This window comes from Rhinopithecus bieti, unplaced genomic scaffold (assembly GCF_001698545.2).
Source record: "Rhinopithecus bieti isolate Rb0 unplaced genomic scaffold, ASM169854v2 scaffold_7509, whole genome shotgun sequence".
NCBI lineage: Eukaryota > Metazoa > Chordata > Mammalia > Primates > Cercopithecidae > Rhinopithecus > Rhinopithecus bieti.
Window position 1 is genome coordinate 366406 of NW_016805750.1, and position 13505 is coordinate 379910.

The following is a 13505-nucleotide window of genomic DNA, read 5'->3' on the forward strand; positions in this document are numbered from 1 at the left end:
TTTTATAATTTTATGTTTTACATTTAGGTTTATATCCATTTGGAGTTTAATTTTTGTGAAGGGTGTAAGCAGATAGTGTCCAGATTCACTTCTTTTGCATGTGGATGTATAATTGTTCCAGCAACAATTGTTGAAAAGACTATCTTGACTCCACTGTATTGTCTGCTTTGTCAAAGATCAATTGATTCTATTTATGTGGGTCTATTTCTGGGCTCTCTATTTTTTTCTGTTGATCTACTTGTCTATTCTTTTACCAAACCCTACTGTCTTAATTACTGTAGCTTTACACTAAGTCTTGAATCCAGAGAGGTGGTGTCAGTTCTCTAACCTTGTTCTTGTCATTCAATACTGAGTTGGTCATTCTGGTTCTTTTTCCTCTCCATATTGCTTTAAAATCAGTTTGTTGATATCCACAGAATAACTTGTTGAGATTTTTATCCAGATTTCATTTAATCTATAGATGAGTTGGGAAGAACTGACATCTTGACAATGTTGAGTCTTTTCATTCATAAATAGGGAATATCTCTCCATTTATTTAGCTCTTTGATATCTTTCATGAGTCTTGTAATTTTCTTGTATAGATCTTATACATAATTTGTTGAATTTTCCTATTTTCAATGTTCAGGGTGCTAATGTAAATGGTATTGTGTTTTAATTTCAAATTTTACTTGTTCATTACTGGTATATAGAAATGCAATTGACTTTTGTATATTAAACTTGAATCCTGAAACCTTACTATAATTGCTTATTCCAAGAATTTTCTTGCCAAATCTTTTAGATTTTCTACAGAGAGGATTATATTCTGCAAAGACAGTTGTATTTTTTTTCTTACCAATGTGTACACTTTTTGTTTTTTTTTTCCTGTCTTATTACATTAGCTGTACTTTCAGTACAATGTTAAAATAAAAGTGGTAACATTCTTTGCTTTGTTCCTGATCCTACAGGGAAAGTTTTGAGTTTCTCACCACTAAGTGTGCTGTATTTCTTTTACTTGTTTAATGGTTGCCCTAGAGTTTTCAATATACATTTACAACTACTCCAAGTCCACTTTCTGATAACACCGTAGCACTTCACAAAGTGCACGTGTTTTATAATAACAAAATATTCTTAATTCCTCCCTCTGCCACTTGATACACATTTTGTAGTTGTCTCACAGTTCTTAGACACTCTGTTCTTTTTTTTCCTCCAGTCTTTTTTTTCTGTTTGCTTTTGAGTTTTCACAGTTTCTATTGTTAAAGACTCAAAGAATCTTTCCTCAGCTTATATTATCCATCTGTTCTTGCACGTTATGTACTTTTTCATTAATACCCTTAGCATATTACTTACGTACATATTTGTAAAGTTTCCGGGCTGATAATTCCAACATTCCTGCCATATCAGACTCTGATTCTGGTGCTTGTTCAGTTTCTTCAAACTGCGTTTTTTTCCTTGTAGTACGCCTTGTAAGTTTTGTTGCAAGGTGGACATGGTATACTTGGTACAGGAACTGAGGTGAACAGACGTTTAGTACTGCAATGGCAAGGTGTGTGGAGAGAAAAACATCCTATCATAAAGTCAGCTTTTCACTTGTTATTAGAACAAAGTGGAGACTTCTGAGCTCCAACCTGCCAGACAATAAACCAGAAGTCTGAAAAGCAGCATTTTAAATTTACATACTATACTTTATCCCTTTCTTTTATGTGTAATGTAATTCTTTTTTCTTTTAAACAAATTTAAAGACCACCTAAAGATTTCAAGCTGACCTACTTGAATTTGCTTCACCTCTTATTTTCTCCTCTTGTTTTTCTTAAGTGCAGCTGATTTGATTTTGCTTCTGAAGTCTGACTTTAGAGCTGGAGACTTAATTTGGATACTGGGCTAACAAGCTTTACAAAGGAGTTAGAGGATTCAGCTAGCAGCCATTGAAATTCAATATATCTTGTGTTTCTTAATTCCCATAAAATACTTTAATGTTCCATTGATTGCCAACTCAACTGTTTTAACCAGTACCTAGGACCTACTTGGCAGTGAGTTTTGCAAGATATTATGCCATTTAATTGCATGATAATATTACATTCATGATGGTAATATAAATGAGGCAGTAAAAAGCAGTTGTGAATAATTAAATGTCAAGGACTAAGAAAATACATTGGAATGACACTGAAGTATGGTATAACTTTAGAAAGACACCCTTCAAGTTTGAACACAGGCAGGCAGCGTATTTAATGAGCAGCCTATATTCTTGTTAAGTTTCACTGCTGGAACCAAACCTATTTTTTCATAAAGGTTCACCAGTCTTTAGATTCTGCTAAAACTCAGTTGGAAAATTTCTTTTCACAGCTTCTACTGTCTAAGGTTTCACAATATAAGAAATATAAAGTTTCTCCTCTCCTAAAGTTTGAAAGTTTTACATAAGAATTTTCTTGCTTCTCCATTTTCCTCCTCCACTGATCATGACTCCCTCCCGCTACCTCACATCCTTTGGTTCCTAGGCAGGGGAATTCTTCAGAAAATAATCCTTCCAATCACTCTCTTTCTGTCCTTTTCCCCTCAGGTCTAGATAAGACAAGCCCCCTCAGGAAGCCAGGGCAAAGACGTGGGAGAAAGGCAGGTAGAGTGGTCAAGAAATGTTCTTTTCAGGCAGGAATTGGGGTCCTCAGTCTATCTTGTCAGAGACTCCAGCAAGAAAAATACCTAATTCATTCATCCAATCAAGTGGCTCTTAAGCACCTGTGTAGGTTAAGAGCTAGAACAGAAGTGGAAGGGCAAAGATAAACACCCTCCATCCGATTTAGCAGAGAGGAAAAGTAAGGATCCAGGGAGTAAGGCAATAAAAAGGAGAAATCTGTAATTGCCAGGACTCCTCTTTGAGCAGCCAGAGCCCTGTTTTTTGGGGGGATATGCTCTGATGAGCTGCTTGGGGTTAGTGTAGGAATGAGGGTGACTCTGAAGGATCACAAGACTGACTTCCCATGGGGTCAGGGTGAACAAGATGGAGGCAGAAGCTCAAGCGAGGATAACTGTAATCTCCAGTATAGAAGAGAGAGGAGTCAGTCAAGGTAGTGCCTACTGGGAAAGAGAAGAGAGAAAAACAAGACCACTCACCTCCAGGAGGCTGGCCAAGCAGGGATTCAGAGCACAGAGACCCAAGACATGGCTGTAGCAGTGGGCTCTCCTATGTGACACTCCTCTTCTTAGTTTCCACAAAATATCTTCGTATGAGTGTTTTCTTTTAGGAAACCACAAAATAGAATTAGATATAAACTCAAACAAGAGCAAGACTTAGTCAACTGGGGTTGCTATAACAAAATGCCACAGACTGGGTGGCTTATAAACAACAGGAATTTATTTTTCACAGTTCTGGAGACTGGAAAGTTCAAGATCATGGCGCCAGCCGACCCAGTGTGTGGTGAGGGCTGCTTCCTGGTTGGCAGCTTCCTGTCTTCACTGTGCTTCCACATGGTAAACAGAAGGAGCAGCTCTCTGGCTTCTTCTCATAAGAATGGGGGCTCTGCCCTTGTGACCTAATTACTTCCCAGAGGCACCACCTCCAAATACCATCACACTGGGGGTTGAGATTTCAACATATAAAGTTTGGGGGAAACATAAACATTCAGTCTGCAACATAATACAAACAGAATCATAAGATTCACAAGAAACAGGCAGATAAAGAGACAGGCTACAAGAATTCAGGGGGCAAAGTGGTCATTTCCAGATGGAAGTTAAAGGCAGGCTTCACAGAAGTGGCATTGAAGAACAGAGGAGTTTTGAGGCTAGGCAAGGGGAGGGTATCAGCACACTAGGAAGGGAATGCCAAGCATGAGGAAGGGTGTCAGCAAAGGCATCGAGGTAGAAAAGTGCAGACCTGGACAGGTGCCAGCTTAGGGTCAGGTGGTTTTGCACCAGCTCCTTCTGCCCCTTCCCACAATTTCTGTGGAACAAGGTAATGGTCTATTGGCTTTGCACAGCTATGGCAGATTCTCAGGTTATTCAGATACATTCTCTAGAAGGAATATAATTAGGGGACAGAAAGGCACAGGATAACTTTAATCTTTCTAAAGAGCTGCCTGTCCCTCCCTGGAGCCAATAGCTCATTTTCATTCCTCAACTCCTCAGCTCCCAGAACTGATTGCTGATGCCGGCTGTTTGGCAGAGGGCAATCGTGCATGTCCTGTGAGTGCTGGCCAGCTTCCATTTATTAATGGAGACTAAACTTACCCCTGTCTACCTCCTCTCCCACTTAACAGAGAAAAGTTTTCTCAGTCCCTACCACACATGCCACTGCTTTCAGAGCCTAAGACAGGGCTGCACCTTAAGATGAACTGGATTGTCACTAAACCACCACACTCTGTGATCACCTATGGAGATCTTTGTTGAGGACTCCTGGGTTCCCGCAGCAGCTGGAGAATGAGCACCGATAGCTAAATGTGCATAGTCATTGACATGCTTCATATTTTTATCAAATGAGACTAGCAGGTCTCACACCTCTCCCACTTTCTCAGCAGCCTCTCCTCTTTCCTAATCCAGTGCTCTTCTACACTCTGCAGTGGCAACTACCCAGTTCCATCGACAGCCCCAGATGCAGCACACTTGAGAATAAAGAGCAGGTCTAAAAGAACTGTGATCTGGCCACTGTCTCTTTCCTTGCTGTATGACCTTGGGCAGGGCAACTAACCTTTCTGAGCCTCCGTTAGCTCATCTATAAAATGTAAATAGAATGCAAAGTTATTATTTCACATCTCCCTTACAAGAAGGTTTTTCAACCGTGACACTTTCAGCATGTGGGGCCAGATAATTCTTAATCATGCATGGCTGTCCTGTGCATGGGCTATTTAGCAGCACTGCTGGCCAGCAGCATCCCCTGAATTGCAGCTATTAAAGATGTCCTCAGGCATTGTCAAATGTCCCCTAGGGGGCAAAGTCACTCCCAGTTGAGAACCACTGTCTTACAACTACTTTGTGAGCCAGGCAGAATAAAGGGTAGAACATGTCCAGGTTTGGCAGGAGAGACATTTGGGAATCAAAGAGAATGCTCTGGCAGTGGTGACATCCTACCCCAGATGGCCTAGGAAAGGGGGGTTCTTCTGATAAAAAGCAGATCCAGGAAAGAGATGAATGTGAGAGATGACAAGGGTTTTGAAACCAGTTCAGATTTTCTTTAACAGAAAAGACAAAGGTAGGTTTATTTCTGAAACACCTAAGGGCAAACCCTCTTCATTACTGTGAATAGTAATCTTCTTCCAAAGACTCTGTCAGTCGAGTCTCACCAGAGGAGTAGGCATTTCTCTTATTAACAAGATCTTGGCCCTGTTTTTTGCAAAATAATAACCATAGCACTATGTGTCTAAAGAAAGAAAAGATGGTCTTGCCTTGAAGGAGCTTCCCATAATAAACTATTGAGGCTAAAATTTCTACTAATACTATATTGTTGTGTTATAGTATATATATATAGTAATTTCAAAAAGATAAAAACTTGACTTTTATGCAAACACAAGATAAATATGTGTCAAAGGTTTCACTTAACTCATTAAAAGGTAACCAGCAAGACGTCGAAACTCTATCAAATGAGAATCTGAGGAATGGGGTATTTTAGGCAACCTAAAAGAACGTTAGGATGAGTGCTATGTTAGATGCAAAACTAGGTAATGCTCTCAGGGCCAATACCCAGAACCATTGGGGTTATCTGTTCTTTATTGTTTTTCTTAGAGACAGGATCTCTCTGTCAGCCAGGCTGCAGTGCAGTGGCATGATCAATGTTTACTGCAGCCTCAAAGTCCTGGGCTCAAGCAATCCTTCTGCCTCAGCCTCCCAAATAGCAGGCACACAACACCACACTCAGCTAATTTTCAATTTTTATTTTGGTAGAAATGAGCTCTCACCATCTTGCCCAGGCTGGTCTCTAACTTCTGGGCTCAAGTGATCCTCCTGCCTTGGCCTCCTAAAGTGCTGGGATTATGGGCATGAGCCACTGCACCTGGCCAGGGTTATCCTTTCTACCATTTAGAAATTATTTGTATCTCAACCAGACCAAAATCTATAGGTTCACTTCTGCCCTGTGGAACTGTAAAGTAGCCCTGTCAGTAGAAAGTCAATGAGAGGTGTCAATCCACCACTCCCTAGAAAGAACACCCAGCAATCCCTTATTTTTAAGTTTGGGTTAATTCTTCTAATAGTTGAATGAATGAACGCTGCCCTCCCAGGCTCTGGGCGAATTCCCTCTGCCCCTGCCTTCAATAATTAAAGTCTAGGAGAGCAACAGACACAAAAAAGTTAATCACAATTATGTTGCCAGATAAAAATATACATTATCCCATCTGGAATTTGTACACATTCCTGGTGAAAATCCATACTGGTACAACTCTTTAGAACAAGTTTTTTATATATATAAATTAGACAGGGTCTTGCTCTGTTACCCAGGGTGGAGTACAGTGGTACAATCATAGCTCATTGCAGCCTCAAACTTAAATTTTTTTGTAGAGATGGGGTCTTGCTATGTTGCCTAGGCTGGTTTTGAACTCCTGGGCTCAAGTAATCCTCCCACCTCAGTGTTCTAAACTGCTGAGATTACAAGCATGGGTCACCATGCCTGGCCATACTTCTTTTTTTTTAATAGTATTTTTTTGTAATTTTTAATTTTTGTGGCTACATAGTAGGTATGAGATACATGAGATACATGAGAGATTTTGATACAGGCATACAGTGCATCACAATCCCATCAGGGTAAATAGGGTATCCATCTCCTCAGCATTTATCATTGCTTTGTGTTATAAACATTCCAATTATACTCTTCTAGTTATTTTTAAATATAAAACAAATTATTGGTGATTATAGTCCCCCTGTTGTGCTGTCAAATACTAGCTCCTATTCATTTTATCTGACCATATTTCTGTACCTATTAACCATCCTCACTCGCCCCACCAAGTAATAATTATTAATGGAGAGCAGGGCCCTGGCCCTCACCTCATGAGCTGTGAAGCAAACATAAGTCACTGTGAAAGTTGATGCAACAAGAAATGTAGAGGCTTAAATATATAAAAGTAGCCAAATATAAAAACTAAACACAATAATAGGAATAGCAAACACAGAAAGGAGGAGAGAGGTACTTAAAATGCCATCTGTTGATACACTGGGGTACCAAGACATGTCTAAGAAAATTATATTTTATGTTGTATTTTGGAGGTAACCTCCAGCAATCAGAATAGAAATGGCTAGAAAGGCTGTCTGCAGGGTGGGCTTGTGAATAACGAGGAGAGGATGCCCTGGCTACAGCAGGACACACAGAAAGCATGCTCATGTTTGCCTGCAGGAGTGTGGGAGGCTCCAGTGAGCAGCTGCATCTGAGGTAAGGCCCAGAGACTGATGGGAGATCGCTAGTTTGTCAACTGGACAGTTGGAGGAAAAGCATTCAAGGTAGAAGGAACAGAATGTGCAGCAGCCCAGAGGCAAGAAAGAGCAGGATGTTCAAGGCTGGGAGATGGGTCCAGGCAGGTATTGGCTGGACAACAGAGGCCTTGTGTGATATGCAACAAAGTTTAATTTTACCGTGTAGACACAGGACACCAAAGAAATACAATTATTTTTGCTGTGTATCTTACTTTGCAGGAATGGATATAACCTCAGGAAAGTGAGACAGAAGAAAACCCAGTCTCGCAGAGGAGGCAGGGCAGAGATACTTATATATCTTCTGTCTTCACTCTCCATTTCTCAGGACTTATCACACCCAATATGCTAGATACTAGGACCACAATCTAAATAAAATACAGTCCTTGCTTCTCAGAGACTCACATTCTAGCAAAAATTAATTTTTAACGAGAGAGTTAATAGCAGTACTAGTGATTTAAAACAAACAAACAAATAGACAAACAAAACCACCACCAGGCAGTTCCAAATGAGAAGCAGAATGAAGCAGCAAGAGCCCAAGACACGAGACGTGGGTGGGACTGATACCAGGCCCCTAGATGCAGGGTGGGTTTCCTGGGAGAGGAAGGCCTTACAAGAAAGTCAAATACAATCTAGCGCAGACAGGACCAGGGCTTCCAAGCCAGAGGCATGGCACGGGCAATGGCACGGGTCTATAGGACTTGAGTTCCATCCCTCGTCCCCAGTTTCTGATTCCTGCTTTTCAGAGCTTCTATAACCAGGCTTGATGGGATGACATTGTTGAGATTTAATGGAGGCTTCTTCCAGGCCTTCAACTTTCTTAAATTTTCTCTCTAGATCATCTCTACCCTGAGGGCAGGGCAAAGAGTCAGTTCCTGACCTCTGAGCTTCCAGAACACCTTTTGTGTTTCTAAGACAGAGATGAAATCTTTCAGAGAAAGGGCTTCTTGAGAATCAAGAACTTAGGCAGCAGAACGAGCACGGGTCTGAGCAGCATACGCCTTCCAAATCCTCCTGCACAGAGAGAGGTGGTTCAAGAATAATAAAATGAAACAGAAACTAAAAAGAAACACCTCTTGGGTAGAAGAAGGGCAGATACTTTACCTAGAATTAGAATAGATGAGCTTTAGGGTGAGTGTCTGAGGGGAGAAAGAGCCCGACCCCTTCTTATTCTGAGATCAAACCCCTGGGTGAAGCCAGGCGTAGTGGCTCATGCCTGTAATCCCAGCCGATTTGAGAGGCCAAGGTGGGCAGATCACCGGAGGTAAAGAGTTCGAGACCAGTCTGGCCAACATGGTGAAACCTCATCTCTACTAAAAATACAAAAATATTAGCCGGGTTTGGTGGTGGATGCCTGTAATCCCAGCTACTTGGGAGGCTGAGGCAGGAGAATCGCTTGAATTACTCCCAGGAGGCAGAGGTTGCAGTGAGCCGAGATCCCGCCACTGCACTCCAGCTGGGGTGACAGAGCGAGACTCCGTCTCAAAACAAACATCCCCCCTCAAAAAAAAAAAAACCCTGGGTGAGAAGGGAAGTCCATAGGACTCCCCAGAAGTTTAGGAAATCTGACAGCATAGGAGACGTGAGCTTCCACTTTTGGGGGTGCAGATGCCAGAGCCTACAGGCCCTCCATAGGGGCTTCATGAAGCTGGCTGGGCAGAGGAGGCTGTCTAGGCAGGTGCCCCCTTGCTAAGGCCCCCTGGAGAAAGAGAGAGATGGGGAACAGGTCAGGGGACCCTGATAAGTTCTGGAGAGGACACAGAAGTTCTGTTGGGTGGACCCAACAGAAACCGAGGCCCATACAGGAGATGCCAGCCCAAGTGTCAGACCCAGACCCACTCTCATCTCAGGTGACAGTGCCGCTTGCTTGTTCCTGACCTCCCTCTCCCTCCCCACCCACCACCCCACAGCCTGCACCATTCACACCTGAGCTGCTCACAGTGATTCCCTGGGGGAGTCACAGAATTCTAAGTAAGTTGAGGGATCAGAAGGAAGGAAGTTTAAGCTTCAAGATTCCCTGAGTCTACCTCAATGGGAACCATTACATTTTAAGTAAAATGTGAGGATGGAAAATGAATTCTGGTTATAAAGAAAATTCCTTTTTTTTTTTTTTTTTTGCATGCCCAACTTCCAGGCTCATGAAATCTTCACCTGTTAGGTAGGAAGGTCTCTTAAATTGTGCTTTCACAATTCAGCCTCCAGCTGAATTGTGAAAGGGCCAGAATCGCCTGCACTTTGGAAACTCCTGGGGGGCTTTTATAAGATAAACCAGTGCCAGGGCCCATTCAGATCAATTAGGTAAAGATTTCTGGGGAGGGGCTCAGGAAATGTATGATTTTTTTTTTTTTAAACCTCCCCGGTTTATTATAATGAACTATCAAAATTGAGAACCAGTCTCCAACCCCAAAGCCAAAGTCAAAGCCAAAGCTCAGCTGAAGTCCATAAACCAGGCAGGCTGCCCTGGAGGCCCACTGCCCGGGGCCGCTGTTTGCAGGATTTACGGCTCCATCCTCCAGGAGTCTCTGGGGCACAGGGTAGCTCTGGTGCTGCTGCTCTTCCATTTATGTCCATGATTGTTCCTCCGCCTTCCCAGGTGCAGCCTGGATCACAGCTGGGCCCTCCCAACCGGCCCCTTCCTCCATGCAATGTCTCTCATGGAAGCTTTCAAATTCCTGCAGCATTCTGACCCCTGAATTTATTGTCTATTGATTGCATGGGATTCATTACTTTCTATTGACTGCTCATGCTGCTGGTATTATGGAGAAATGCTAATTTCTCAATAAATTTATACCATATGTGGATCATCCAAGGCAAAAAACACTCTTTTTCTCCCTTTTATAGATTTTGTTCATTTCCTTCTGGGGAACATCATGATCCACATGAAATCCGGAAAAGAATATGTCAAATTATTTTGATTTGCAGCCAGGCTGACAATGCAGCCTTGGCTTCCCATTGACACCATTATTGGATGGTAACTCAAGGGAAATTGGGGTCTTCAAGGAGATGAGCCAAGAAGTGGGGTGCTGTCCACAAGAGAGGGGCATCAGGCAGGGTTGAGACAGCCCTGAGTCTCCCAGCAAGCCCCCAGCCCTCTAGGCGGTTTCTGTTCTCACCCCCACAGACCCAGCTTTCTCTCTGCTGGAAATTAGAAAGGCAGTGAACAGAAAAGTTTTCTTTGTCCTAAGAATAAAAGAGCCCCCCTCCCCCAAGCTGTGTTCTCATGTCCAGAATCCCTTCCCACAAACTAAGCCTAAAGAACACCTTTCTAAAAAAAAATGGTAATAAACAGAAAGTCACGGTTTAGGGTACAGGCTCCAAAAAAGTCAACCTGGGTCTAAATCCTGGCTTCTATGTGAGCTTGGACACATTACTTCACCTTTCCACCTCTATGTCCTCAACTTCAAGTCAAGGATGCTATGGAAATGAAAAATGCCCCAGCTTAGCACAGCTTGCCTAGGAGATAGTGAACCTGAACTCTATCCTCCCCAGCTTGAGCTGTGAAAGGGCCATGAACTCTGAGCGTCCTGGAGTTCCAGACTCTGTATTGCACCTGTCTGCAGTTGCTCTCCTGGGCAATGCCCATGGTTTTTGTTTAAACCAATGATGTTCAGACACATGGACTTATTCCATCTAATTCAGAGTGCTGGCATCCAATCCCTGATCAATAGAACTGCCATGAACTATATGCCCTTCTCCCCCAGCATTTCAAAACCACAAACTGCTTGGTAAATTTCTTCATTGGTGTGTATTTCCTTCCTAACTCCCAGAGTTCAGGAATCAAGGTTTTTTTTTTTTTTTTCTGGGTGGTCTTTGTTTTCATCATTGACAATAGCAGCAGTACTTTTGCATAGGATGTTGAAAGAATTAAATAATGCATATGAAATGCTTAGCACAGTGCCAGAAACAAGGAAGGGCTTCTCTCAGTATTATTCATGAGCCTGGCATAAAGTAGTGTCTCAACAAATGTTTACTGAATGCATGAAGATAGTCTTTTTTTTTTTTCTTCTTTTTTTTTGAGACAGAGTTTTGCTCTTGTCTCCCAGACTGGAGTGGAATGCCACGATCTCAGCTCACTGCAACCTCTGCCTCCTGGGTTCAAGTGTTTCTTCTGCCTCAGCCTCCCCAGCAGCTAGGATTACAGGTGCACATCACCACATCCAGCTAATTTTTGTATTTCTAGTAGAGACAGGGTTTCACCATGTTGACCAGGCTGGTCTCAAACTCCTGACCTCAGGTGATCTGCCTGCTTCGGCCTCCCAAAGTGCTGGGATTACAGGTGTGAGTCGCCATGCCAGGCCTTTTTTTTTTCTTTTTTGAGACAGGGTCTTGCTGTGTCACCCAGACTAAAGTGCATGGTGTAACCATGGCTCACTGCAGTCTTGACCTCCCGTGCTTAAGCAATCCTCCCACCTCAGCCTCCTGAGCAGCTGGAACTACAGGCACATACCAGCACACCTCCCTAAATTTTTAATTAATTATTTTACTTTTTGTAGAGATTGGATCTCGCAATGTTGTTGAGGTTTATCTCAAATTCCTGAGCTCAAGCAATAGTCCAGCCTCAGCTTCCCAAAGTGTTGAGATTACAGGAGAGAGCCACTGTGCGTGGATAATGAAGGTAGTCTTTTATGCATTTCACATCTATTATCTCATTCGAATCTCCTCCAAAAATTAATTAAACAGGCTATATAGATAAGAAAATGGAGGCTCAGAGGCCAAAGTGGCTTGCCCGTAATTGTACGTGTAGCTGGAGTTGATATATAACTCCAGCGTGCACCCCAAGTTCCAGGCGAAAAGTGCTCTCCTTCACAGAGCACTATGACTTCAGGTGGGGATACTTATGGAAGCAAGAACACGGTGCTCACACAGTACTTCCACACTTTGCCTTCCTTCCATCCCTTCCCTTCCTTTGCTTTTCCTCTCATTTGTCAAAATTTCCCTTATCTACCCTCCCCAGTCCCACTTTCACTCTGAAATCAGTTTCTCTATGGGGAAAATGGGGGACTGGACAGATAAATTCCAAATGCACCATCACCCTCTTTGACGGGACATAAGTTCTTGAGGTATGTGGGTGGCTGATACCCAGGTGCCTTTCCTGGAAGCAGACCAAGTGGGTGACCTGGGAACACAAAAGACCCTGATTCCTCAAATGTGATGCTAGAAGGTGCACTGGGCTAGGAAAAGAAAGGAGACTGGGGCAAGAAAGGAAAGTTAAGCAGCAGGAGGTGCAGGAGTTAAGAGCAAGGGCTTTAGACCAGACAACACAGGTTCAAAACCCAGCCCTGCCACTTATTTGCTGTGTGATCTTGAATAAGTCATTAAACCTCTCTATGCCTTAAGGTTTTTATTGGTAAAATGTAAATGATGATGATAAGCCAGCTCATAAGCCTATCGTGGAGGTAAAAGGAGGTCATACAGGTAAAGGACAGAATAGTGTCTGGCACTCAACTGACATCTATTTTTATTATTTCAGGTTTGCTCATGGCAGGGTCTTCCTCTCAATGAAGCAATTCACCCCTTTTATCTGCAAAAACAAAATACTGCTGGCTAACATGGTGAAACTCCATCTCTACTAAAAATACAAAAAATTAGCTGGGTGTGGTGGCAGACGCCTATAGTCCCAGCTACTTGGGAGGCTGAGGCAGGAGAATGGCATGAACCTGGGAGGTGGAGCTTGCAGTGAGCTGAGATCTTGCCACTGCACTCCAGCCTGGGTGACAGAGCGAGACTCCATCTCAAAAAAAAAAAAAAAAAAAAAAAAAAAAAAAAAAGACTGCCAGGCATGGTCACACATTCAAGCCCTCCAGGATCCAACCCTTGCCCGTCTCTCCAGCTTCACCTTATAAAGCCTCCTGTCTGCTTCCCCAAGCCCTCAAACCTGGCTCTCATTCTCTCTGGAGCTCAAGCCAGTTCCCTGATGTTAGTTCCTGTCTCCCTTCAGGCCTCAACTTCTCAGACAGGCCTTGCCTGACTCCCATGGCACCTTGAGACATTTAGCAGGCTAAATGGCATCCTTCTGCATGAAAATGTAAACTCCAGGACAGAGAGCCTGCAAGGTGTGGTAACATATGCAATAGTTTGGGGCTGAGTTGGTTTTTGCATGTTTCTTCTTAAGGAACACGCATTGACATGCTTGCACACGCATAAGT

General features: G+C 42.9%; 1 long non-coding RNA gene across 1 annotated transcript in view; it reads right to left on the reverse strand.

Annotated features, from left to right (window-relative positions):
• Positions 1 to 1466: 1466 nt before the first annotated feature.
• Positions 1467 to 13505, reverse strand: part of LOC108530599 (uncharacterized) — a 62907-nt gene continuing 50868 nt past the window's right edge. Inside the window, exons 3-4 of the long non-coding RNA XR_001885893.1 lie at positions 3085 to 3208; positions 1467 to 1509 (exon numbers count right to left, since the gene is read on the reverse strand). This is a non-coding gene — a long non-coding RNA (uncharacterized LOC108530599). The remainder of the gene's footprint in view (positions 1510 to 3084; positions 3209 to 13505) is intronic.